The sequence below is a fragment of the Bos grunniens genome, chromosome 2 (assembly GCF_055505025.1).
Source record: "Bos grunniens cultivar Pamir isolate PY7600 chromosome 2, Bosgru_T2T1.0, whole genome shotgun sequence".
NCBI classification, from domain to species: domain Eukaryota; kingdom Metazoa; phylum Chordata; class Mammalia; order Artiodactyla; family Bovidae; genus Bos; species Bos grunniens.
Genome location: NC_141166.1, coordinates 71,353,468 through 71,378,590, shown reverse-complemented (window position 1 = coordinate 71,378,590; position 25,123 = coordinate 71,353,468). Strand labels below are relative to the sequence as shown.

The 25,123-nt window shown below is 41.7% G+C and overlaps 1 protein-coding gene across 1 annotated transcript in view; it reads right to left on the bottom strand.

The window, feature by feature from the left end:
• Nucleotides 1-925: 925 nt before the first annotated feature.
• Nucleotides 926-25,123, bottom strand: part of LOC147378219 (uncharacterized) — a 98,103-nt gene continuing 73,905 nt past the window's right edge. Inside the window, exon 7 of the mRNA XM_086323809.1 lies at nucleotides 926-2,505. The gene's annotated coding sequence lies outside the window, so the exon portion shown is untranslated. The remainder of the gene's footprint in view (nucleotides 2,506-25,123) is intronic.

Below are 25,123 nucleotides of genomic sequence, written 5' to 3'. Positions count from 1 at the left end.
AATAATCCTACAACATTACAGAGCATTTCTTAGAGTAAATTTTTAGTGTGTTTTTTTTCAAAACTAAACTTTTTCTTTGGAAATAATTTTAGATTTATAGAAAAGTTTTGCAAAGATAGTATTGACTTTCCTTATACCCCTTACCCAGTTTTCCCTATCATTAACACCTAACGTTACTATAGTACATTTGTCAAAACTAAGAAACTAACATGGGCAATATTCACTGAATTTAAGATTTTACTCAGATTTCATTAATTTTCCCATTATGCTCCTATTTCAGAGAAGGCAATGGCACCCCACTCCAGTACTCTTGCCTGGAAAATCCCATGGCTGGAGGAGCCTGGTGGGCTGCAGTCCATGGGGTCGCTAAGAGTCAGACACGACTGAGCAACTTCACTTTCACTTTTCACTTTCATGCACTAGAAAAGGAAATGGCAACCCACTCCAGTGTTCTTGCCTGGAGAATCCCAGGGACGGGGGAGCCTGGTGGGCTGCCGTTTATGGGGTCACACAGAGTCGGACACGACTAAAGTGACTTAGCATAGCATAGCATAGCACAGCATGCTCCTATTTTTGTTCCAGAATCCAATACAATTTTAAATACTTTTTGTTTTTAAAGATTCATATTATTCAAAATTTGTGTAAACTGATAACATTTTAAAATCACACCTTCAAATTTGTGAAATTAAAATTGGCAAGCTGTTTATGCAAAGGTTTTCCATAGTATTTAATACAAGGATGGCTGAAGAATTAACCTACCGCAGTGGCCTAAGCCAGTGTTGTTTAAATTGGAATGAGGAGTGGAATGGAGAGAGTGTATTTTGTACTGGGTTTCAGCTGAAGATTTCATTTGAATAAAATCACTAATAAGAAATCCAGGGGAAATATTAGAATACAGTGAGAAATACTAAAAAAACAAATAAGCCAAAATTGAAAATGATCATGTTATAAGAAACTTGCAGAAAACTGCCATAGGCATCATTTTTTCATACAAATAGTTTAAGCTTTTTACTGCAAAGGACATACAAGCAAATTAGGTAGCCACATACATTGCAAAATATTGTCCATTTGTTGTTACTATACACAAAATTGTTAACCAACTATATTGTTTTTGTTTACTCGCTAAGTCATGTCTGATTATTTTGTGATCCCATGGGCTACAGCCTGACAGGCTCCTCTGTCCTTGGTATTTCCCAGGCAACAATACTACAGCGGGTTGCCATTTCCTTCTCCAGGTGATATTCCTGACCCAGGTATCAAACCTGTGTCTTCCACACTGCAGGCAGATAACTTACCATTGAGCCACCTGAGAAGCCCTATTAAAATATAAAGAGCCCTTACAAATCAAGAGAAAAATGAACAGAGAGCACAGCCAATTTATGGCCAATAAGCATCTGAAAAACTATTCAAATTCATTTTCAAAGAATACAAGCTAAACTGCAAAGTACATTTTTTAACTTATCAACCTGGTGAATGATAATGCAAAGTGCAGGCTGATGTGCAAAGAACAAGGCACTCTTGTACATTGCTAGTGAAAGTGAAAGTTGCTTAGACATGTCTGACTCTGTGAGACCCCACGGACTATAAAGTCCATGGAATTCTCCAGGCCAAAATACTGGAGTGGGTAGCCTTTCCCTTCTTCAGGGGATCTTCCCAGGCCTCCCACATTGCAGATAGATTCTTTACCAGCTGAGCCACGTTGCTAACATAGGAGTAAAATGTGAAAATTGTTTTACAATGGCTTGGCAATACATGTTTCCAGTTACCTATTGCTGACTAATTAAAATATTCCAAAATGTAGTCGCTTAAATCTACAACAATGTATTGTGTCTCACATTTCTGTGAGTTGGCTGCGTGGTCTTTCATGTCATGGAATGTTGGCTGAGGCCAAGCATGCAGCTGCACTCAGCTGGGAGCCCAGCTAGGGATGGATCGCCTAAGGCTTCTTTTCTTTTCCACATGGCCTTTCTTTCCATTTGGCCTCTCATCATTCAAAAGCCTAGCCCAAGGACCCTTCATGTCAACTGGATTCCAAGAAAGCAAAAATGGAAGCTGACAGATCTCTTAAGGAGTAAGTCTGGAAGCGATGGTATGCTGGAGCCCATTGGTCATATATGCTATCTCTTTCCAACTACATGCTCTGTGATATCACATTGGTAGCTCGAAATCAGTCATGCTGGCAGCACTTACACCATGTGCTCAGTTATTCAGTCGTGTCCAACTCTTTGCAACCCTTTGGACCATAGCCCACCAGGCTCCTTTGTCCACAGGATTTTTCAGGCAGGCACACTGGAGTGTGTTGCCATTTCCTCTACAGGGGGTCTTCCTGACCTAGGGATCAAACCTACATTTCCTGTGTCTTCTGCATTTCAGGTGGATTCTTAGAAACTGTCAAATGCTCTAAATCATGACTTTTAATTATTTTTCAAAAAGCTGAAAGTCACACAGCTTCACATCCATCACATTCTGTTTCTTCAAGCAAGTCACAAATCCAGCCGAGAGTTCCTGTGGGAGAAGAAACAAATTTTACCTTCTTGATCTGAGGAGTGACAAAGAATTTGTGACCATATTTAATCCAACAGAGTCTTCCCTCTGGCCACAAATTATTTATATTCTTTCTCATGCAAAACAAAACAGACCACCTCCCAAGACACCTCAAAGTCTCATTCCAAGAGAGCATCAGCCTCAAAGTTCAATATTTCTAACTAACAAAAAACCTACTATATAGCCCAGGGAATTCTGCTCAATATTCTGTAACAACCTAAATGGGAAAAAAGAATTTGAAAAAGAATAGATAGGTGTATATGTATATCTGAATCATTTTGCTGTACATCTAAAGTTAACACAACATTATTAATCAACTATTGTTGTTGTTTAGTCGCTAAGTTGTATCTGACTCTTTGTGACCCCATGGACTGTAGACTGCCAGGCCCCTCTGCCCATGGGATTTCCCAGGCAAGAATACTGGAGTGGGTTTCTATTTCCTTCTCCAGGGGATCTTCCCTATCCAAGGATCAAACCTGTGTCTCCCGCTTGGCAGGCAGATTCTTTACCACTGAACCACCGGTGAAGCCCCTTAATCAACTATACTCCAGTATAAAATTAAAAAAAATTTTAAATGTTTTAAATAATAAAATAAATACCCACTTTGGAATTAAATTTTTAAAAAGCTCAATATTTCATGACCTGAATCATGCTAAGATGTGACTGCAGCTCCTCTGGGTCTAGAAAGCTGTGAACTGTGAACTTTCCCAACTTGCCTCCACCCTTCCACCCCTACCAGGCATTCAATGGTGAGAAGTGGACAGGAAAGTCACCATGGATGCTCCTATTCAACAACACAGAGAACAGGTTTATAACAATTCTGAAATCTACCTGGATATTAGATGAGAAATCCTCTATACCCCACCCCCCAGCTCTGGGCCTGGGAGCTCCGCTAGGGCTGAAACATGTCAAGTGACTGCTCATCCCCCTGGCTTCCCTAGCTGACCTCTATTCATTCAGTAGTCTAGGGCAAATTCTTTACAGAATGCTAGCTGGTTTCTCGGAGAAGGCGATAGCACCCCACTCCAGTACTCTTGCCTGGAAAATCCCATGGATGGAGGAGCCTGGTAGGCTGCAGTCCATGGGGTTGCTAAGAGTCGGACACGACTGAGTGACTTCACTTTCACTTTTCACTTTCATGCATTGGAGAAGGAAATGGCAACCCACTCCAGTGTTCTTGCCCGGAGAATCCCAGGGACAGGGGAGCCTGGTGGGCTGCCGTCTGTGGGGTCGCACAGAGTCGGACACGACTGAAGTGACTTAGTAGCAGTAGTAGTAGCTGGTTTCTAGATAGCAACAGGAGAAACTGCTATGTCTCTCAAAGGCTAGGTCTGCTGATTCGCACTGTTGTATAGCAAAAACCAACACAACACTGTAAGGCAATTTCCTCCAATTAAAAAATAATTTAAAAAATAAGGCTAGGCCTGGAATAGCAATAGTGTCTTCATACTAGTGTTTCTATATTTAGCAAATAAAAATACTGAATGCCTCATAAAAAGATGCTCAACATCGCTGATTCTTAAATGCAAATCACAATGGGATATACTTTACACCTGTCAGAATGGTTATTATCAAAAAGTCTACAAATATCATATTAGTAAGGAAATGGGAAAACAGGAACCTTTGTAAACTATTGGTGGGGAAGTAAATTGGTGCAGCTACTGTGGAAAACAGTATGGAGCATACTCAAAAACCCAAAAATAGGACTACCATATGACCCAGCAATTCTACTCTTGAGTATGCTGCTGCTGCTAAGTCGCTTCAGTCGTGTCCGACTCTGTGCGACCCCATAGATGGCAGCCCACCAGGCTCTCCTGTCCCTGGGATTCTCCAGGCAAGAACACTGGAGTGGGTTGCCACTTCCTTCTCCAGTTCATAAAAGTGAAAAGTGAAAGTGAAGTCACTCAGTCGTGTCCAACTCTTAGCGACCCTACGAATTGCAGCCCACCAGGTTCCTCCATCCATGGGATTTTCCAGGCAAGAGTACTGGAGTGGGGTGCCATTGCCTTCACCACTCTTGAGTATATATCTCTAAAAAATGAAAATACTAATTCAAAAATATACGTGCACCCCAATGTTCATTGAGCACTATTTATAGCAGCCAGGACATGGATGCAACCCAGGTGTCCATCAACAGACAAATGGATTAAGAAGACTGTCATAAGAAGAATGAAATTCTGCCATTTGTAGCAATGTGGATGGACCTAGAGAATATATTATGTTAGTGACATAAATCAGACAGGGAAAGATAAATACTATAGGATACCACTTACATGTGGAATCTAAAAAATTATACAAATTATTGTATGTGCAAAACAGAAACACAAACAGATACAGAAAACAAACTTGTGGTTACCAAAGCGGGGAGGTAGAGGGGGAAAGACAAATTAGGAATATGGAATTAACATATATAAACTACTGTGTATAAAATAGATAAGCAACAAGAATATATTGTATAGCACAGGGAATTATAGCCATTATCTTGTAATAACTTACAATTGAGCATAATATGCAAAAATATTGAGTCATTATGCTGTACACATGAATATAATATCTTATAAATCAGTTCAGTTCAGTCGCTCAGTCGTGTCCGACTCTTTGCGATCCCATGAATCGCAGCATGCCAGGCCTCCCTGTCCATCATCAACTCCCAGAATTCACTCAGACTCACGTCCATCATGTCAGTGATGCCATCCAGCCATCTCATCCTCTGTCGTCCCCTTCTCCTCTTGCCCCCAATCCCTCCCAGCATCAGAGTCTTTTCCAATAAGCCAACTAAATCAGCTACACATCAATAAAATGGTACAGAATACCCGGTTAAATTTGAATGTCAGATAAATCACAAATAATATTTTAGTATAAGTATGTCCCACTTTACTGTTTGTTTGATATTCTAATTTTACTGAGCATCTTGTATTTTACCTGGCAATCCTATTTTCACCACATTCTGAACGTCAAAGTAAGTCACTCAAGGATAAGGAAAGGAGACATCACTTATTTTTGTTTGTGTCATGTCTTAGTTGCATCATGTGGGATCTTTCGTTGCAGCTTGGGCTCTCTCGTTGTGCCACATGGGCTCCAGAGCAAGCAGGCTTCAGTAGTTGCAGCACATGAGCTTGACTGCTTTGAGGCTTATGGGATCTTAGTTCCCTGACCAGGGATTGAACCCACATCCCCTGCATTGAAAGGCAGTTTCTTAACCACTGGATGATGAGGGAAGTCCTGAGACATCACTTTTTAAAAATTTAATTTGTTATTTATTATTGAAGTATAGTTGATCTACAATGTTGTATTAATTTTTGCTGTACAGCAAAGTGATTCAGTTACACACATACATACATTCTTTTTTATATTCTTTTCCATAATGGCTTATTACATGGCATTGAATACAGATCCTCATGCTATCCTATAGGACCTTTTTGATTATCCATTCTGTATATAACAGCTTGCATCTGCTAAACCCAGCCTCCCATTCCATTCCCTCCTCATCCTTCCTCCCCCTCGGCAACGATAAGTGTGTTCTCTAGAGACACCACTTATTGACGGATGAGTGGCATGCTTGTATAGGGAGAGGAGAAGTTAATGATGGCTATTTTTCAGACTGTCACCCTTAGCAAAAAACCTTGAAAATGTGCATCTCATTATAAAACCAATGATTCTATTTCTAGGGATTTTTAAAAGCACATGATTAAAGACGTGTCAAAGATTTAGCTACATGAAAGTTCATTGTAGAACTGCTTGTAGTGGTGAAAAATAGGAACAACCTAGATGTACAAAGATAAGAAATAAGTATATTTATAGTGGCCCTAATATGCTCAAGCACTGAGTTGAGCCCTGAAGAGATAGTGGACAACATGGAAAACCTGTGGTCTCAGAAATTTTAAAGGCTAAAAGCACAAGGTTGACATTAAACAGATAATCATATATTTGATTAATTGACTGTAAGTGTGCTAATTACCACAAAGGCAAATTACTGGGTGCTATGGAATCACCAAGGGATCTAAATTATTGGGGACTGGTTTAGGAGAAGGAGCAGGAAATAAAGAGAAAAGATGAGGGAAGAGAGCACTAAGCAGAGTGAAGAGAAAAAGGATTCTAAATATATATTTATTTACATGTAAAGATCATCATAATAAACGGATATGAGATGCTCACGAGACATCTAAGTGGAGATGCTGAATTGCATTTAGATACACAAGTTGGGATCCTGGGGAAGGTTAGATGTGGATATACACACTCTGAAGTTACCAGTCTATAATAGTCACTAGGCAGTGACATAGGAAAATCAGGGGCGTAGGGTGTTACAAAGTGGCTTCCCACATGGTGCTAGTGGTAAAGAACCTGCCTGTCAATGCAGGAGTCATAAGAGACGTGGGTTTGATCTCTAGGCGGGGAAGATCCCCTGGAGGAGGCCATGGCAACCCATTTCAGTATTCTTGCTTAGAGAACCCCATGGACAGAGGAGCCTGGAGGGCTACCGTCCATAGAGTGGCAAAGAGTTGAACATGACTGAAGAAACATCATGACTTAGCACATACACATGCATGCAGGGTATCACAGAAGCCAAGAAAAATTTCGAAGAGATCATGGTCACTTGGGAGAAAAGCCACTGAGTGGTTACATAGATGAAGGCAAAATGTGACCACTGAGTCTGGTAACATGGAGGTCACTGATGAATCTTTTAGAAGTTTCAGGTGTAGTGGGGAGAACAAAGGCCTATATGAAATGGACTGAAAATAGGTGATGCGGTGGGGAAAGGCATTCATTTGAGAAGTTTTTCTGTGAGAGAGCAGGAAAATGGGGTAGCAACTAGACAGGAATGGGAGGTCAAGAGCAGGTTTGTTGGCTGAAGGACACAACCCCCTAAAAAGAGGGAAACTGATAATTCAGGAGAGAGACGTCTATTTGTGGGACTAAAGTCTTTGAGAAAGTGAAAGAGGATGAGGTACAGAGCACAAGGAAAGGGTTGGCTTTATTTAGGAACAGGTATGCTTCCTCCTATGATAGCGGATGAAAGACTGTGGGTGCTGATTCAAGAGGCTGCAGAGACACAGTGAAAGGAAAATGAGACACAGTGAAAGGAAAATGAGAAAGTGTCCATTTACTTCTATTTCTCATGAAGCATGAATCAAATCCACCAGTAAGAAGGGAAAGAAGGAAGGGGGAGATTAGAATAGATTCTCTGAATATACTATACATCTCATGTTGATCCTGCTAATTTGAAAATCAATGTACATATAGACTCTCACTTACCCAATAAAATTTGCAGTTTCTCAAGATCTCAAACAAGAAAAAAGTGAAGAGGCTCAGTACCAAGAACAACAGTGTAAAAATCAAGATGGATTTATTGAGGAATTTTATTTAAAAACCTTAAAGGAGTTTTATAATCATGTATTAAAATTCATCAGTGTCAATTCAGCAACAGGAAAATTCTGAAGTCATAGAAGGAAGTACACATGAAAGTATTGTTCAGTTCTGCATCTTAGCCAGAATTAACAGACACCCAGTGATGGGCTTCCCAGGTGGTGCTAATGGTAAAGAACCTGCCTGCCAATGCAGGAGAGGTAAGAAATATGGGTTTGATCCCTGGGTCCCTGGAAGGAGAGCACGGCAACCCACTCCAGCATTCTTGCTGAGAATCACATGGACAGAGGAGCCTGGCGAGATACAGTCCATGGGGTCACACAGAGTTGGACATGACTAAAGCGATGCATGCACACATGATGATGTCTGTTTTAGTGACTTAGCCAATGAAATAAATTGCTTATTTCCATATTAGCAAAGAGACTGAATAAGTAATTAGATAACGCATTTCTTATGACCAAGGCAGACTAGACATGAATAGACTCGTGAGATAAAGTTAATGTGATAAAATGCAATACACTACTGTAAATGCAAAACCAGCTAACTTGACACTAAGAGTTGACACTCCTGGGAGTATTTTTTCAGACGCTATTAGAAAAAATGAAATCTGAGAAGAACTTTTGGGTCATCAATGCTCTATATTTAGAATCTTCAAATAATCATAGATCTCAGCACTTTGTCAACAAGGGAGACATAGAATGGGGTTACATCATCTTTTCACTGGTTTTCTTTCTTGTTGAACACATTGAAAAATTTGTGATGGGACAGATCCTATCCTAAATCTTAAAAACAGATGTTACAATTTTCACATGAAATTAAAAATACACTATGATAATTTAGCATATAATAGTAACATTACCGGAGAAGGCAATGGCACCCTACTCCAGTACTTTTGCCTAGAAAGTCCCATGGACAGAGGAGTCTGATGGGCTGCGGTCCATGGGGTTGCTAGAGTCGGACATGACTGAAGCGACTTAGCAGCAGCAGCAGCAGCAGTAACATTACATTGCAACACAAATTTTTAAAAGAGCAACCATTCATTGAGCACTTAGGTACCAAGCACTGTTCTTTGTACCTGGTATATGTATTATCTTACATAAACTTCAAAATTCCTAAGACACCTCTATGAGGTAGCTTCTATTACTACCTACATTTTGCAAAAGACAGAAAGTTGGTTCATCTAATCCAGTGTACTAAGATAGACTGTTACAAGTATTATATACCTCTTCCATATCAAGTATATTACTACATTCAGGGGATTTTGTACAGTAAAAAAGAAGGCCCAGTGCCGAAGAATTGATTCTTTCGAACTGTGGTGCTGGAGAAAACTCTTGAGAGCCCCTTGAATTGCAAGGAGATCAAACAAGTCAATCCTAAAGGAAATTAGGAGGAGGAGGTCACCATTAACCCCACCATAGAGCTGCCAGAACTTACACAGAACTGGGAAATAAACCTTTGGAGGGCACAAACAGAACCCTGTGCACCAGGACCCAGGAGAAAGGAGCAGTGACCCCAGAGGAGACTGACCCAGACTTGCCTGTGAGTGTCCAGGAGTCTCCACTTGAGGAGTGGGCTCAGTGGTGGTCTGCTGCAGGGTTGGGAGCCCTGAGTGAAGCAGTACATGCTACACTCAGGATCTTTTGAAGGAGGCCACCATTATCTTCATCACCTCCACCATAGTTTGGTGCCAGGTAAATAACAGTGAGGGAACATAGCTCCACCCATCAACAAAAAATTGGATTCAAAATTTACTGAGCATGATAGGGCCATCAGAACAAGACCCAGTTTTCCCCTCTGTCAGACTCCCATCAGGAAGCTTCCATAAGCCTCTTATCCTTCTCCATTACAGGGCAGACAGACTGAAAACCACAGTCACAGGAAACTAACCAATCTAATCACATGGACCACAGCCTTGTCAAACTCAATGAAACTATGAGCCATGGAGTGTAAGGCCACCAAAGACAGATGTGTCATGGTGGAGAGTTCTGACTCTCCACCATGTGGTCCACTGGAGAAGGGAATGGCAAACCACTTCAGTATTCTTGCCTTGAGAACCCCATGAACAGTACGGAAAGGCAAAATGATAGGACACTGAAAGAGGAACTCCCCAGGTCGGTAGGTGCCCCATATGCTACTGGAGATCAGAAGAGAAATAACTCCAGAGAGAATGAAGAGATGGAGCCAAAGCAAAGACAACACCCAATTGTGGATGTAACTGGTGATGGAAGCAAGGTCCGATGCTGTAAAGAGCAATACTGCATAGGAATCTGGAATGTTAGGTTCACGAATCAAGGCAAACTGGAAGTGGTCAAACAGGAGATGGCCAGAATGGATGTTGAAATTTTAGGAATCAGCGAACTAAAATGGACTGGAGTGGGTAAATTTAACTCAGATGACCATTATATCTACTACTGTGGGCAGGAATCCCTTAGAGATTCTTGGAATGGAATGGAATAGCCATCATAGGCAACCAAAGAGTCCAAAATGCAGTATTTGGATGCCATCTCAAAAATGACAGAATGATCTCTGTTCGTTTCCAAGGCAAACCATTCAATATCACAGTAATCCAAGTCTATGCCCTGACCAATAATGCTGAAGAAGCTGAAGTTGAATGGTTCTATGAAGACCTACAAGACCTTCTAGAACTAACACCCCAAAAAGATGTTCTTTTCATTGTAGAGGACTGGAATGCAAAAGTAGGAAGTCAAGAAACACCTGGAGTAACAGGCAAATTTAGCCTTGGAGTACAGAATGAAGCAGGGCAAAGGCTAACAGAGTTTTGCCATGAGAACGCAACAGTCATGGCAAACACCCTCTTCCAACAACACACAAGAAGATTCTACACATGGACATCACCAGATGGTCAATACTGAAATCAGATTGATTATATTCTTTGCAGCCGAAGATGAAGAAACTCTATTCTGTCAGCAAAAACAAGACCAGGAGCTGACTGTGGCTCAGATCATGAATTCCTTATTGCCAAATTCAGACTTAAGTGGAAGAAAGTAGGGAAAACCACTAGACCATTCAGGTATGAACTAAATCAAATCCCTTACAATTACACAGTGGAAGTGAGAAATAGATTTAAAGGACTAGGGGAGGTCCTAAGATGACCCCTAAGATGGCCCCTAAGATAGGATGGGGAGACCATTTTCTCCCCCACAAATTCATTGAAAGAACATTTGAACGCTGAGCAAATTTCACAAAATAACTTCTGAATGCTGGCAGAGGACACCAGGCACCCAGAAAGGCAGCCCATTGTCTTCAAAAGGAGGTAGGACAAAATACAAAAGGTAAAAAGAGAGACAAAAGAGTTAGGAATGGAGACCCATCCCATGAGGGAGTTGTAAAAGAGAAGTTTCCAAACACGAGGAAACCCTCTCACTGGTGGATCTGTGGGGAGTGTTGGAATCTCAGAGTGGAACCTCAGTGTTGGAACCTCAACATAACCGGGAGGATAAATAAATAAACAAAACCCACATGCCTAACGGCAACTCCCAGCAGAGAAGTAGCCCAGATGCTTGGGTCTGCCACCAGCAAGCGGGGGCTAAACAGGGAGGCAGGAGCTGCATTGCTTAGGGTAAGGACCGGGCCTGAATGCCGTGAGGGCAATCTGAGGGAGCTAACGTGGGATAGCAACCCAAACTGTGGGATAACCAGAGAGAGAGAGAGAGAAAAGAGAGAGAGAACTTTCCCTCGAAAAGCCCTAACCTAAGGCACTGCCAGGCCTGCTCACAGAACAAAGGACTGAGCGAATACCAAAGGAGAGATAACCCGTTGCGGACTGGCCATCCCCCGCCGGAGGCAGGGAGGCAGCCAGAGCCAGAAAGGGGCAATCTCGGTCCCAGAGAGGGCATCCTCTACCAAACTGTGAGCAGGCTCCTAGTTGCTAACCAAGTCTTACTGGGTCCTGGACAGTTGACATCCGCTGGGAGGGTCGTAGCCAGAGATCAGCTCCCCAGAGAGACACACTGCACACCTGAGATGGCACTCCCGCTGTGCACCCAGGAAAGTAAGTGGCTGGGACGGGGGAGGCGATAAGACGCACCGCACCTGGGGAGTGTGTGCTTGCTAAGCACCTGGTCACCTGAGCTGCTCGGACCTCGAAAGGGCACAAAACGCAGGACCCACGGAGTCTGTGCCTTTGTGGAGTACCCAAGAACCTCAACCTGAGCAGATTAGACCCGGGAAGTGCACACAACCCAGGGCCTGCTTTAGACAGTTCCCCTGCAGAGCAACCTGGAGCCTGAGCAGTGTAGAGCAGGGGCAAACCCAGTGTGGCCAAGACACTGCAAGCACTCCCCACACACGCCAGTGATATTTGTTTGCAGTTTTCCTTCCTCCCCACAGCACAACTGAACAAGTGAGCCTAAATAAGTGACCACTTTCAACCCCTTGTGTCAGGGCAGAAATTAGACACTGAAGAGACTTGCAAACAGAAGAAGCCAAAATAAACAGAGGGAACCGCTTTGGAAATGACAGGTGCAACAGATTAAAACCCAGTAGTTAGCATCAACTACATTGGAAGGGGCCTATACATCTTGAGAAGTATAAGCTGGAACAAGGAACTATCTGAAACTGAACTGACCCCACACTGCGTGCAACAGCTCCAGAGAAATTCCTAGATATATTTTTACTATTACCATTTTTTTAATTAAAAATTTTTTTTATTTTTAAGTCCGCTATTACTTCTTAATTTTCATTTTTATAACCTACTATGAAGAATGCTCAAACTACCACACAATTGCACTCATCTCACACGCTAGTAAAGTAATACTCAAAATTGTCCAAGCCAGGCTTCAGTAATACAATGAACTGTGAACTTCCAGATGTTCAAGCTGGTTTTAGAAAAGGCGGAGGAACCAGAGATCAAATTGCCAACATCCACTGGATCATCGAAAAAGCAAGAGAGTTCCAGAAAAACATCTATTTTTGCTTTATTGACTATGCCAAAGCCTTTGACTGTGTGGATCACAATAAACTGGAAAATTCTGAAGGAGATGGGAATACCAGACCACCTGACCTGCCTCTTGAGAAACCTATATGCAGGTCAGGAAGCAACAGTTAGAACTGGACATGGAACAACAGACTGGTTCCAAATAGGAAAAGGAGTACGTCAAGGCTGTATATTGTCACCCTGCTTATTTAACTTCTATGCAGAGTACATCATGAGAAGCGCTGGACTGGAAGAAACGCAAGCTGGAATCAAGATTGCCGGGAGAAATATCAATAACCTCAGACATGCAGATGACACCACCCTTATGGCAGAAAGTGAAGAGGAACTCAAAAGCCTCTTGATGAACATGAAAGTGGAGAGTGAAAAAGTTGGCTTAAAGCTCAACATTCAGAAGACAAAGATCATGGCATCTGGTCCCATCACTTCATGGGAAATAGATGGGGAAACAGTGGAAACAGTGTCAGACTTTATTTTTTGGGGCTCCAAAATCACTGCAGATGGTGATTGCAGCCATGAAATTAAAAGACGCTTACTCCTTGAAAGAAAAGTTATGACCAACCTAGACAGCATATTGAAAAGCAGAGACATAACTTTGCCAACAAAGGTCTGTCTAGTCAAGGCTATGGGTTTTCCAGTAGTCATGTATGGATGTGAGAGTTGGACTGTGAAGAAAGCTGAGCGCCGAAGAACTGATGCTTTTGAACTGTGGTGTTGGAGAAGACTCTTGAGAGTCCCTTGGACTGCAAGGAGATCCAATAAGTCCATTCTGAAGGAGATCAGCCCTGGGATTTCTTTGGAAGGAATGATGCTAAAGCTGAAACTCCAGTACTTTGGCCACCTCATGCAAAGAGTTGACTCATTGGAAAAGACTCTGATGCTGGGAGAGATTGGGGGCAGGAGGAGAAGGGGACGACAGAGGATGAGATGGCTGGATGGCATCACTGAGTCAATGGATGTGAGTCTGAGTGAACTCCGGGAGTTGGTGATGGACAGGGAGGCCTGGTGTGCTGTGATTCATGGGGTCACAAAGAGTCGGACACGACTGAACGACTGAACTGAACTGATATATAAAATAAATAACTAATAAGAACTTACTGTATAGCACAGGAAACTCTCCTCAACACTCTAATGACCTATGTGGGAACAGCATCTAAAAAAGAGTGGATTGGCACTTCCCTGGTGGTCCAGTGATTAAGAATCCGTCTTCCAATGCAGGGGATGTGGGTTTGATCCCTGGTCAGGGAACTAAGAACTCACATGCCTCGGGGCAACTAAGCTCTGCACCTCAACTACTGAGCCCGGGGAATTTAGAGCCCTCCAATCCCAGGGACAGGGGAGCCCGGTGAGCTGCCGTCTATGGGGTCGCACAGAGTCAGACACGACTGAAGTGACTTAGCGGTAGCAGCAGTGCCACACCTAGAGAAGCCGGCACGCTGCAAGGAAAAATCCTACATGTCACAACTGACAATTGACCCAGCCAAATAAATAAACATACATACTTTTTAAAGTAAATAAAAATTAAAAAGATTGCATATATATAACTGATTCACTTTGCTGTATAGCAGTAACTCACACAACATTGTAAATCAACTCTACTCTCATAAAAATTATTTTAAGTGATTTCCCTGGTGGTCTAGTGGTTAAGAACTTGCCTGCCAATGCAGGGGACACGGGTTTGACTACTGGTCTGGGAAGATCCCATATGCCATGGGACAACTAAGCCTGTGCACAGTGCAGCAAAAAAATAAGTAAATGAAATTTTAAAATTAATTAAAAAAATAAACAAAATTGCTGTCACACACTTACCTGCAGATTCTCATTGACTCCCTCTCTACCTCCCTGCTTTATTAAAAAAACTTTTTTTTTTAGTGAAACAAGTATTTATTAGAAGGAAAAAAGAGTATAGTACCTGTGGACACATGGGCAGGCTCAGAGACAGAGAGTCCTGAGTCATCCTCCCTGCTTTATTATTTAATTTTTTTTGTCAGCACTTATCACTATCTAATACAGCATATATTTTACTTGCTTATTCTATTTATTGTCTACAATGTTAGTAAAGGGTCCCTCTCCTGATTTAAAACCTGTGTGTGACATTTCAGGCCTGACCAAAGGCAATTCAAAGGCTTTAAGCTGGAAGGTCTGGGGTTGGGAGGAGGGAGCTTCCCCCTCCTCACACAGCCTCAAGGACTCAGAACCCCTGGGGGAAGTCATGCTCTTTCACTCCTAACCCTGGAGGCTTCATTCCTAGGTTTCTTTATCTAAGGCCTTGGGCAGAGATCTGCAGGCACCTCCAATGTGACCTCCTTATGGGTTTAGTGGGAAAGCCTCGACAATTTTTTCTTTCCTCTGACTCAGTACCACCTACTTATCCAGCCTTAGCATGCCCCACCTCACTTTGCCATCCTCCCCTCTTCTCCATAAAACTGCAGGAGACTCCCAGGTCTGTACTGATCCACCTGACCCTCACTGGAATGCCATTTTGTGGGGGAAATAAAACTGGAGGGAGCCTGCACTTTTCCCAGTTTTAGACTTTCTTATAGCATCACAAGAAGTGATTAAAGGCTTCACTCTGATTTTTGGCTTGTTTTAAAAAGCTATTACAACAGTTTTTTCCTTTCTTAGCTCAGCTAAGTTCCTGACAGCTTTACAAGGGCAAAGCTTTGACTTTAGTCTTTTTAGAGCAGTTTTATGTTCATAGCAAAACTGAACCCCCACATGAGTGTAGCCTCCCCCACCATCAGCGACCCATCAGTGGTACATATCACCCAGAGTCCATAGCTTAACTTCAGGTTCAATCTTGGTGTACATTCTACATGTCTGAGCAAACTGATGATAGGTATCTACCACTATGGTATCAAAGCCGGTAGTTTCACTGCCCTAAAGTCCACTGCCCTATTTGTTCCTTCTACTCCTGGCAATAAATACTCATTTTACTTTCATCATAGCTTTGCCTTTTCCAGAATGACATATTGTTGGAATCATATAGTATGTAACCTTTTCGGATTGGCTTCTTTCCTTTCACTTAGTAAGTTTACAGTTCCTCTATGCCTTTTCATGGCTTGATTGTCCATTTCTTTTCAGCACTGAATTAAACACTATGGTCTGGGTGCATCACAGTTACTTGTTTATTCACCTACAATGAAGGGTCATCTTGGTTGTTCCAAGTTTTCACAATTACAAATAAAGCAGCTATAAATATCTGAGGGCTATAATATCCCTCCCTCTAAAAGCATTTTCTTTCTATTCTACCCTTTTTCTGAGTTACAGTGGAATAGTAAAGATTACCTGACAAGACCTTTATTTGGTCTGCAATCTGGGTGAGTGACAGAATCAACAATGGACACAATTCCCTACATTCTGTTTCCTTTGAAATGAGCCCTGATACTTTTATGTCAGGCTTCCCTGGTGGCTCAGTGATAAAGAATCCACCCGCCAATGTAGATGTGAGTTTGATCCCTGGGTCAGGAAGATCACCTGGAGAAAGAAATAGCAACCCACTCCAGTATTCTTGCCTGGGAAATCCCAGGGACAGAGGAGTCTGGCAAGCTACAGTCCACAGGGTCACAAAAGAGTCAGACATAGTAACTAAAAAAGAACCACTTCTATGCCACCTCAAGGCACCCTAAAGTTTTCTGCAATAGGGTTCACCCACCACTCAACATTCTAGGACTTTTTAACTTTCTTACTACACATCCAAACTTTTAAAATACTCTGTAATATTTTCCAACTGAACTGAACAATGAAATCTGAGGGACAAGACGGTCTTAAAATATTGCCAAGGGAAAAGAAGGAGCTGAGGGACAAGAGCTGAGTGACAAGAAGATCTTAAAATATTGCTGAGGGACAAGAGCTGAGGGACAGGAAGGTCTTAAAACAGTGCCTCACCCAGATGACAAAGTTGTCCCTATTCCTGCCAGTATCAAATGCAACCAAGTAACATTGCAATGATGGATAATAAGTCTCTCCTGCTTTCTAATGTCCATCCATAGCTGAAGTCACCAATCGGTTCTTGCTGACTTGCCACTGGAAGAAAAATTGCATGCTTGAACTGACTGATGAGTGAGGTATTAAGGACCAGCTTGACTGGCATCCTACCAGTTCTCCCAGAACTCTAAATTTAACCTGTCACAAAAGTTGAGTGAGTTGCTGGGTGAAGGAGTCTGCACACTTATTACCTCACCGTAGAGCACCTGGGCTCTACAGGTCATCAGATCCATGACAACTATGCTGTTGTCAGAACACTGATTTTTCTCAGAAGTGACAGAAAAGGTCATGGTAGGAGACCTAAAATCCTATCTACCCTGCAGCTGAAAACTCAGTTCACTTTATGTGAATTATTTTTGTTTGTTTGTTTGTTTTTATTTGACTTCAGTTCAGTCAGTTCAGTTTAGTTGCTCAGTCGTGTCCGACTCTTTGCGACCCCATGAATCACAGCACACCAGGCCTCTCTGTCCATCACCAACTCTTGGAGTTTACCCAAACTCATGTCCATCGAGTCAGTGATGCCATCCAACCATCTCATCCTCTGTCGTCCCCTTCTCCTCCTGCCCCGAATCCCTCCCAGCATCAGGGTCTTTTCTAATGAGTCAGCTCTTCGCATGAGGTGGCCAAAGCATTGGAGTTTCAGCTTCAGCATCAGTCCTTCCAGTGAACATCAAGGACTGATCTCCTTTAGGATGGACTGGTTGGATCTCCTTGCAGTCCAAGGGACTCTCAAGAGTCTTCTCCAACACCACAGTTCAAAAGCATCAATTCTTTGGTGCTCAGCTTTCTTTATAGTCCAACTCTCACATCCATACATGACCACTGGAAAAACCATAGCCTTGACTAGACGGACTTTTTTTGGCAAAGTAATGTCTCTGCTTTTTAATATGCTGTCTAGGTTGGTCATAACTTTCCTTCCAAGGAGTAAGCCTCTTTTAATTTCATGGCTGCAATCACAATCTGCATGAACCAGATGCAGATGAACCAGATGCATGAACCAATCACTTCCCATGAACCAGATGCCATGATCTTAGTTTTCTGAATGTTGAGCTTTAAGCCAATTTTTTCACTCTCCTCTTTCACTTTCATCAAGAGGCTTTTGAGTTCCTCTTTACTTTCTGCCATAGGGTGGTGTCATCTGCATATTTGATGTTATTGATATTTCTCCTGGCAATCTTGATTCCAGCTTATGCTTCTTCCAGCCCAGCGTTTCTCACGATGTACTCTGCATATAAATTAAATTAGCAGGGTGACAATATACAGCCTTGACGTACTCCTTTCCTTATTTGGAACCAGTCTGTTGTTCCATGTCCAGTTCTAACTGTTGCTTCCTGACCTGCATATAGGTTTCTCAAGAGGCAGGTCAGGTGGTCTGGTATTCCCATCTCCTTCAGAATTTTCCAGTTTATTGTGATCCACACAGTCAAAGGCTTTGGCATAGTCAATAAAGCAGAAATAGATGTTTTTCTGGAACTCTCTTGCTTTTTCCATGATCCAGTGGATGTTGGAAATTTGACCTCTGGTTCCTCTGCCTTTTCTAAAACAGCTTGAACATCTGGAAGTTTACGGTTCATGTATTGCTGAAGCCTGGCTTGGAGAATTTTGAGCATTACTTTACTAGCATATGAGATGAGTGCAATTGTGTGGTAGTTTGAGCATTCTTTGGCATTGCCTTTCTTTGGGATTGGAATGAAAACTGACCTTTTCTAGTCCTGTGGCCACTGCTAAGTTTTCCAAATTTGCTGGCATATTGAGTGCAGCACTTTCACAGCATCATCTTTCAGGATTTGAAATAGCTCAACTGGAATTCCAGTTTCTATTTGACTTAGTCAAATAGAAAACAGCTCCAATTGACATTTTTCCAAAGAAGATATACAAATGACCAATTAAGATGTGAAAGGATTCTCAAAATCATTAGTGATTGGTGGTGGTGGTGGTTAGCAGTGGTTTAGTCGCTAAGTCATGTCCAACTCTTGTACTGTAGTTCACCAGGCTTCTCTGTTCGTAGGATTCTCCAGCAAGAATACTGGAGTGGGTTGCCATTTCCTTCTCCAGGTGATTTTTCCCACCCAGGAATCTAATCCAGGTCTCCTGCATCACAGGCAAATTCTTTACCAAATGAGCTATGAGGAAATCCCAAATACTGGAGTGGATTCCCATGCCCTCCTCCAGGGGATCTTTCCAACCCAGGGATAGAACCCAGGTCTCCTGCATTGTAGGCAGATTCTTTACCATCTGAGCCACCATGGAAGCCCGATAGGGATACACAAATCAAAAATAGGTACCACTTTAAACCTTCCATGGGATTTTCCAGACATGAATACTGGAGTGAGTTGCCATTTCCTTCTCCATTTAAACCTTCTAGGATTCGTAAAATAAAAAATTGAGAACATAACATTCTCTTGCTGAGGATATGGAGAAATTAGAACCCTCATACACTGCTGGTAGGAATTTAAAGTGGGGTAGCCGCTTTGGAAATTAGTCTGAAAGCTCCTCAAAAGTTTAAATATGGAGTTATGATATAAGCCAGAAATTCATCTCATAACTATGTACTCAAAAGAATTAAAAAGTAAGTTCACACAAAAATTTTTACCTGAATGTGCATTAGTACCATTATTCATAATAGCCTCAAAACGGATACAGCCAGAATACTCACCAGTGAATGAATGGAGGAAAAAATGTGGCATACACATGTGAAACTGTTGGTCACTCAGTTGTGTCCAGCTCTTTGCTACCCCATGGACCATCCACTAGGCTCCTCTGTCCATGAATTCTCCAGGCAAGAACACTGGAATGGGTTGCCATTTCCTTTTCCAGGGCATTGCCAACCCAGGGATTGAACCTGGGTCTCCCACGTTGCAGGCAGGCTCTTTACCATTGACCCACCAGGGAAGCCCTGGTATATGCATATAATCGAATATTATTCAGCTACAAAAAGGAATAAACTACTAAAATATGAATGACCACTGAAAATCTATGCCAATTGAAAGAAGTGAGGCTCAAAAAAACCACATATTGTATGAGTCCATTTATATGCAATGTACAGAATGGGTGAATTGAGATAGAAATAGAAAACAGAAAATAGAGATAGAAAACAGGTTAGGGACTTCCCTGACTGACCAGTTGTTAAGAGCTTCCAATGCAGGGGGTGAGGGTTAGACCTTGGTTGGGAAACTAAGATTTTTTTGGTGCAGCAAGGCCAAAAAATAAATTTAAAAAATAATAAAAAGAAAATAGATTAGTCATTGTCAAGGGCTGGAGGGAGAGAGGGATAGGAAGTAACTGCTAATAGGTATGATGCAACTTTGCGGAATGATGAAAATTTTCTTATCTTAGATTGTGGATTGTGCTATGCTCAGTTGCTCAGCCATGTCAGACTCTTTGTGGCCCAATGGACAGTAGCCTGCCAGGTTCCTCTGTGCATGGGCTTTTCCAGGCAAGAATACTGGAGTGGGGTGCCATTTCCTACTCCAGAGGATCTTCCCCACCCAGGGATTGAACCCACATCTCTTGTGTCTCCTGCATTGGCAGGCAGATTTTTTTTACCACTAGTGCCACCTAGGAAGCCCCTAGATTGTGGAGATGGTTGGAAAATTCTCTGAAAACATTAAAAAGCCATTCATTTGTGCTCTTTAAATGAGTGAATCATATGGTATGTGAACTATGTTTCAATAGGTCATTAAGAAATAAAAAAGACAGCTCTTACCTATTGATAAATAGTCAATAGCCGAGAATATTATTTTTGTTTTTCAGCAAACCTGTCAAAACCTTAAAGAGGAAAAGGTACCCCATATGGTCTGGAGGGCTGAAGTCTATACCAGGAAGGAATCTCTTAGTAGTGTGGCAGCAGTTAAGCAGTTGTACTTTTGAGAGGAGGCCCTAACCCTTTACGGGCCAGGAACAGATATGGTCTCCCTGTCTCCTTTTAAGGCAAACCTGGAGCTAGTGAGCTATATTCACAGATCCACTGCAATTCCATTTTGTCAGTCAGACCTCTGAAGTCTTAATCAGGGATTGCAATCTTTCAGAATATAGAACTACCTAGGTTGATTAGCTTGTCCTGGTTTACCCAGAAGTTTACCAGTTTCACACTGAAAGACCCACATCCCAGTAACCCTCTCCGTGCCAGGAAAATTAGGATAATTAATTATTCTCAGACAACCAGATAGAGCATAGTCTATGGTGAGCAGCTGTCTGTATTTGTTCTTATGATCAATAAGCTACAGAGGGCAGAAATTATTACAATAATCTTTTGCTATAGAAAATAGACTCATATCTTTTCCTCTGGAGTCCTGAGGCTCACTGCTGCTCTTTCCCACTGTGGAAGAATGACTGGAGCTTAAAAATAACCCAAGACAGTAAGCCATAAATCAGATTTAATACCATCAGAAAATACATCTTGGCAGTGGGATTCTGTCTCACTCACATATTCGAGCCATGCTGGAAAGTCACAGCAAACTTTATAGGATAGATAGACTGCTTGACGACAGGCAGAAACCACAAATCATAAATTTTGACCTGAAATTAAAACTATTGATAACAGGTGTTCATTAATGAAGGAACTTTTCAAGCACATATATAGGTCCTTGTCTAAAAATTTCCTGGAAGCTAATCATAGCTCTCTGAAACATCTATTTAATAAAATTTATAAACCATACCTAAACTGAAATCTGCCATATCAGAATAAGGTAATATAACATTAAAGGATTATTATTTAATCCATCTAAACTATTTATATTTTCCAGGGAAAAAATAACATTCATTCATAATCAGCTACTAACTGGGTAACCTCAGAAGGGAAAAATAGGTCCCAAGAATACTTTTCCAGTAATTTTAGTCATGCTTCCATATAGTAAACAAGAAACTGTGAAGGAAATGAACGAACAGTAGAAAAGTTTTATGTAAAAGAAAAAGCTTCAATGGCAATCTCAATGATGTATGCTTACTCTCCTGGCAGATCCTTAACTTCTGTGTCGTTCATTCAGATGTCTTAGGATCAGCTGAAGCAGAATGTTTTACAAAAATAAACTAACATGAAAACCTTTTCCCAATGTTCATGCAAAGAAGATAATTACAATTTCAGATGTAACGCCAGACTCTTCCTTTTCACATGATGATCTCGTGGTTTCTTAGTTGTGACACATAAAAAAGGTATTTGACCCAAATTGACTCAATTTGTTATATAGTTTATAGAATGTTAAAAGAAAAAAAAGGGAGAGAAACATTCCCCCTTCCTTCCTTCTTTCCTTCCTTCTTTCTATCTACCTACCTCTAACTACCTTGACTTTTCTCTGTAAGTGTGTGTGTATGTTTTACAACTTGGCAGAGGCTGAAGGCACTTTGTTGCTTTGGAAGTCAAACACGTTTGTTACTCAGCTGATACATCCCACATGACAATCATAGGATAAGCTGGTTGTTTTTTCCAAGGTATCACTGCATCATGCTTCTCCTCCTGCTTCAAACTGGGTGTTCCTTGTCCTCAGCAATTTATTTTTTTGTTATGAACTTAAAGCTAAAGTCCATCGAATCCCAGATTTAAATGAATAAACACTGTTCACTTGGTGAAAGAGGGAAGTAACAACTGAAGAAGGCAAATGTTGGGTAAAAGATGTGTTTTATCATGAGCTTCTACAATCTCTGAGGCTGATGTGCCTCTAATCGGACCCAGAGCCCTTTCTCCATACTGAGCCAAAATAATAGGACTGTCTCTTTTTCTTTCACATTCCTCTAACTAGGAATCCAGGCTGTCTGTTGGGACGTTTTCTCTCTCAGAGCTGGTCTTAGAGCTCAGATCAACCCATTATTACCCAGATAGAGTTTTGTTTTGTTTTATTTTTAACCCAGCTTCCCATGAAACCCAAAACAGTACAAGGTCCTGCTTTCCCTGAAGATAGATGGCCTTGCACCTTATCTTCCAGAGTCCACACTGCATGAATTTAGCATCTACAACCTACAATAAATTTTTATTTATTTATAATAAATTACCTTACTGTGAAACTTTGTTTTATAATTTTTATTTTTTACTATTGTTATTTAGCTGTGCTGGGTATTCACTGCAATGCACAGGCTCTTTATCACAGTGCAGGGGTTTCTCTAACTGAGGTACATGGGCTTCTCTAGTTGTGGTGTGCAGGCGTAGCTGCCCTGCAGCATGTGGGATCTTAGCTCCCTGACTAGGGATCAAACCCATGTCCCTGAAATTGGAAGGTCCAAAACTAGGTGAAAGAAGGCCCTTTGAGTTTCTTTAGCTTTTGTGCTTAATTGGATCAACATTCCATTATTTCAACTGTTGGTTTTTCCACCTTAGGAAGGGAAAGGATGGAAATTCTTCCCTTGGAGGGGTGCCTTCCCGGCCTGGTGATAGGGAGCAGGCATTCAGTGTGCTCAGCTTAGCCCCTATACCTCATTGTTGCTTCTCTGCCCCACCTCTCCTCAAGCATCTCTCATTCTATTTATCCATGGCATAAGCTTTCTATGTCAGGATCTGGCTGGAATGAGGAGACTTGAAGTTTAGTCAATCTGTAGGGAAAGTCATCAGGGAACCGAATTTTGGTTAATATCCATTCTCCAAACTGTCCCTTTGATTATTTTGTGTTTCAGCTGTCTGATTCCTGTATCCACTTCTCAATGAGGTTTGAATTCAGAGGGCTGAAAGGAAATAATCACTTCTTCTATAGGAACAAAAACCCCCTCAAGGAACTTCCCTGGTGGCCCAGCGGTTAAGAATCTAACTTGCAGGGAATGCGGGTTTGATCCCTGCTTGGGGAACTAAGATCCCACATGCCATGGGGCAACTAAGCCCGCAGGTGCCAACAGAGACCCAGAGCAGCCAATAAAAAAGTAATTAAAGAAATCACACACACATAAAAGCCTTCCAACCTGTGGCTAAAATAACAAAGGTTTATTTCTCACTTATGTTACTTGTTCACAGGGTCTCTGGTCATTGTTTTTGACTATACACACCACAAAGTGGGAGTTTAGGGGTTTTAAAAATGGCTTAAATATTAGCATCCCTGAGTAGAATTTTATTAGAAAACAGAATAAGAAGAAATGTTCAGATTTGAAACCCACGATATAATTATAAAGACTGTCCCAGAACGCTGTTTTCAAATCTAACTCTTTCTATTGGGGGATATGTTTATAATAAACAATAAAAAAAGGTATGATCTGCTGAATAGGTCTTTTCATATCCTCTGATTTATTTTCGGGAATACTTAATTCAGAGCTTTTCTTTCGGGGTGTTGGCACTTTCCCTTTTTGGAAATGAGTTGTACTAGACTGACCTCTATTATTTCTGGATTACATGCCAGTGATGGAAAGTGAATTGAGTGCTTTGAGGAGGGAAAAAAATCATTACCAGAAAGATGAATAGACTGATTTTGTACTGGGTTCCTAAAAGGAGGGGCTCTGGAAAAATCAGTGGTTTGAATTTTCTGGGAAACATACCTTCTTGGATACTCTTCAGAGTTGTGATAAATTCCTCCAGCAGCAGGTGGGAGGTAGGTCTATTGATAGCAGACTCTCTTCGGGCCCACTGACTTCAAAGAGAGGCCTCTCTTTGCTATGTGATATTCAGATACAAAAACTGCATTGGCTCTCAGATTTCAGGCATTTGGAAAAGAGTCAACAGCCAGCCAAGTTTACAAATTTATTGCTTTGCCATAGCATGGAGAGATGTTTTTCAACAATATGTATTATTTTCTACTATGTGCCACACCGTGCAATGTGCTGATGACACCTAATCTACCTATTAGATCCACCTAAAAGACCTATTTAATAGAGCTTTTGTTATTGGAGGAGGGAGCTGAATCTAGCCGGTAAACAGCCTACAATTCAGTGTGAGAAATACCAAACTGAGGACACATAGGGTACTAAGCTTCTGTGCGTTTGTGCTTAGTCGCTCAGTCATGTCTGACTCTGCGACCCCTGGTGGACGATAGCCTACCAGGTTCTTCTGTCCCTGGGGATTCTCCAGGCAAGAATACTAGAATGGGTTGCCATGCCCTTCTCCAGGGGAATCTTCCCAACTCAGGGATCGAACCCAGGTCTCCAGCATTGTAGACAGATTCTTTACCATTCTTTACCACCACGGAAGCCCAAAAATACTGGACCAGGTAGCCTATCCTTTCTCCAGGGGAAATTCCCAACACAGGAATCAAATCGGGGTCTCCTGCATTGCAGGTGGATTCTTTACCAGCTGAGCTACCCAGGAAACCCTAACTAATCTTACACTGGAGGAAATCAGGGAAGACTTCCTAAAAGAATCAACCTGGA